The following is a 3772-nucleotide window of genomic DNA, read 5'->3' as shown; positions in this document are numbered from 1 at the left end:
CATGGCTTCATCTGTGTTTTTCTTACACTTAACTTTTCTGTGCCTTAGTTCTCCTGTTCTCCCTCCTACCTAGACTGTGGTCCCTATGTGGGACAGGAACTGTGTCCAACCTAATTAACTTGTATCTACCCCAGCACTTAGAGCAGTGTTTAACAAATAGTAAGCGCTTAGCAAATACTATTTTTAAAAAAAGCTGGAGCTGCGGCCCTACCATTGTATTTTGACTTGTTTTCTATGCTTTGAAGGGCTATTGCTGTCTACCCTTCCTCTTACCCTTCCCATTTATTGAATAATTACTAGCAGAACATTGTACATCGTGATGGAGAACATACAACAATAATAATAATAATAATAATTATGATTTGTTAAGTGCTTACTATGTGCAAAGCACTGTTCTAAGTCCTGGGGAGGATACAAGGTGATCAGGTTGTCCCACGTGGGCTTCACAGTCTTAATCCCCATTTTACAAATGAGGTAACTGAGGCACAGAGAAGTTAAGTGACTTGCCCAAAGTCACATAGCTGACAAGCAACAGTGCTGGGATTTGAACCTATGACCTCTGACTCCTAAGCCCGGGCTCTTTCCACTGAGCCATGCTGAGAAGTAAAAGACACAAGTCCCATTAGGGAATTTTGTACACTTCCATTCGTTATCTTGAGACTGTAAGGTCCTCTAGACTGTAAACTCACTGTAAGCAGGGAACATATCTACCAATTCTATTGTATTGTACTCTCCCAAAAACTTAATACCATGCTCTGAATTACAGTTAATGATCAGTAAATGCCATTGATTGATTAAAGACTGCAAGGTGTTGATGCCTTTCTTGCTATAGTAGAATAACTTTTAAAATTTCCAAGCTACCTACACACATAAAGGAATGAGGCTTGTAGAGTTATTTGAACTGAAAAAGAAAAAATGAAACATGCTAAGACAAGCTACTTTGTCATGACAACATCACTTGGAAAAAAAAATAAAGAACCTTAAATCGATTTCTTTTCCTTTAAGCATGTGTCTTTTCTTCACCCTCACCTTGTCTTGTCTTCTTGTCTGAAGTCTTCTTGTCTTCTTGTCTTGCTTCTTGTCTGAAGTCTTAAGAGTATATTTTTTTTGACAGAAATCACCAGATCGCATGTAGACCATGTAGACCCATCCCCCTCTCCATCCCCCCGTCTTACCTCCTTCCCTTCCCCACAGCACCTGTATATATGTATATATGTTTGTACATATTTATTACTCTATTTATTTATTTATTTTACTTGTACCTATCTGTTCTATTTATTTTATTTTGTTAATATGTTTGGTTTTGTTCTCCGTCTCCCCCTTCTAGACTGTGAGCCCACTGTTGGGTAAGGACTGTCTCTATACGTTGCCAACTTGTACTTCCCAAGCACTTAGTACAGTGCTCTGCACACAGTAAGCGCTCAATAAATACGACTGATTGATTGATTGATTGATTGACCTGATCTAGCAAAGAAATTTATCGAACCTCGGGAAGAAGGAATGTTGGCCTCTAACCAGCCAACCTGTCCAGAAAAATGCTGGTTTACCACAAGTATCCAGAAGGAACAACATTTTCCAGCTTTGCAAAAGACTTCCCAAACTGCTCCTTGGGATGGATAGTCCCTTCCAATAAGAAACTGGCACTTTTGCAAGATTATATTCTTGGGACACTCCATGTTTTAACAAAAAAGTCATGTGAAAGCCTGCCCAGAAAATGAAATCTATGGCAGCCTGAGCCTCCTCCTTCCTGACAGGGCCACCTGTCAGTATTACATCATAGCCACACCCTGAGTGGCGACCCTGACTAACTCCTGGAATGCATTTTATAATGGGCCAGTGGAACATCCAAAGCACATTTTTAATATTCCAAGCAGAAAATGAGTGCTAACATTCCGCCGCACCTGGTTTCAGAGGGATCTTTTGTGGACTGCTAATTGTACCTAATATAACAAATTCCAAATTTTTAAAATTTGACTTTTCTGAAATTAAAACTTTTGGGATCCTCATTGCGATTCATAACCCAATTTAAATGAGTACACAGTCATAAGATGGTAATGGATGCAGCTGTGGAAAGAGTACCAATATAGATGGTACTGACTTTCCCATCACTGTTGACAGCACTACCATCCTTCCTGTCTCACAAGCCCACAACCTTGGTGTCATCCTCGACTCTGCCTTCTCGTTCTCCCCTCACATCCAATCCGTCACCAAAACCTACCGGTCTCACCTCCGCAACATTGCCAAGATCCGCCCTTTCCTCTCCATCCAAACTGCTACCCTGCTGGTTCAATCTCTCATCCTACCCCGACTGGATTACTGCATCATCTTTGTGCAGAAATGCTCTGGGCATGTTACTCCCCTTCTCAAAAATCTCCAGTGACTACCAATCAACCTACGCATGAGGCAAAAAACCCTCACTCTTGGCTTCAAGGCTCCCCATCACCTCACCCCCTCCTACCTCACCTCCCTTCTATCCTTCTACAGCCCAGCCCACACCCTCTGCTCCTCTACCGCTAACCTCCTCACTGTCCCTTGTTCTCACCTGTCCCACCATCGACCCCCGGCCCACTTCCTCCCCTTGGCCTGGAATGCCGTCCCTCCACACATCCGCCAAGCTAGCTCTCTTCCTCCCTTCAAAGCCCTACTGAGAGCTCACCTCCTCCAGGAGGCCTTCCCAGACTGTGTCCCCTCCTTCCTGTCCCCCTTTTCCCCCTCCCCATCCCCCCACCTTACCTTGTCCCCCTCCCCACAGCACCTGTATATATGTTTGTACATATTGATTATTTATTTTACTTCTACATATTTACTATTCTATTTATTTTATTTTGTTAATATGTTTTGTTTTGTTGTCTGTCTTCCCCTTCTAGACTGTGAGCCTGCTGTTGGGTAGGGACTGTCTCTATATGTTGCCAAGTTGTACTTCCCAAGCACTTAGTACAGTGCTCTGCACACAGTAAGTCCTCAATAAATATGATTGAATGAATGAGTGAATGAATGAATGAATGAATGAATGAATGAAAGATGGGAAGGGGTCAATACATCAAACTATGGATGATCAGATATGTTAAAATTATGAACCATGTAAGTCTACTGAGGCCATTTAGGCACAGGGGCACTCAAACCTTCATCTGCAGCCAAGCCCAGGTATTTGAGGGAAGGTGTGGGGGACCGGAAGCACTGGGGTAATTCTGCTTATTGCACTTATTTAGTGAAGTCTGAGAGACTCACTGTCAATGAGTTACCTTCTCATGCATGTCAGTGACATAAATGGTGACTTGAACAAATCAAAGGCTGTGACTCCAATCAAGAGGAAGAGATCATTTGGAGTTTCAGTAGAATGTCTGATGTGGGCATGTTTGCCTACTGTGATTAGAGCATAGCTTATTTGGCTGATGAATGTTGATGGAAATTTTGATTGACCAGATGCCCTGATTATGCCAAAGCTAGCAGAAGAATCAAATTGCATTTTATCCCATGTACTTCAGATAGCTCTGATATCTGCATTCGGAAGCACTAAGACAGCCAGCGTGTTGATTGCGAATGTCTAAGCAAAGTGCTGGAGTGGAAAATCAGAAGAGTATGGTGGGATCCAGCTAGTGGAGTGTGAAATTGCATTTGGGGCTATTTATTTGCTCATAAGCTTTTATAGGCTACTAGAGCAGGTTCCAAAGACATATGCCATCTTCTCCTGAGTCCTGAGACCTTCTGAGGCAGACTGATGTGGAACGCTGAGGCAGGACTTACACCCAAGATTTTTGAGTCTGCCACCCTG

Source organism: Tachyglossus aculeatus, chromosome 1 (assembly GCF_015852505.1).
Source record: "Tachyglossus aculeatus isolate mTacAcu1 chromosome 1, mTacAcu1.pri, whole genome shotgun sequence".
Lineage (NCBI taxonomy): Eukaryota > Metazoa > Chordata > Mammalia > Monotremata > Tachyglossidae > Tachyglossus > Tachyglossus aculeatus.
Note: the sequence above shows the minus strand (reverse complement) of the source record.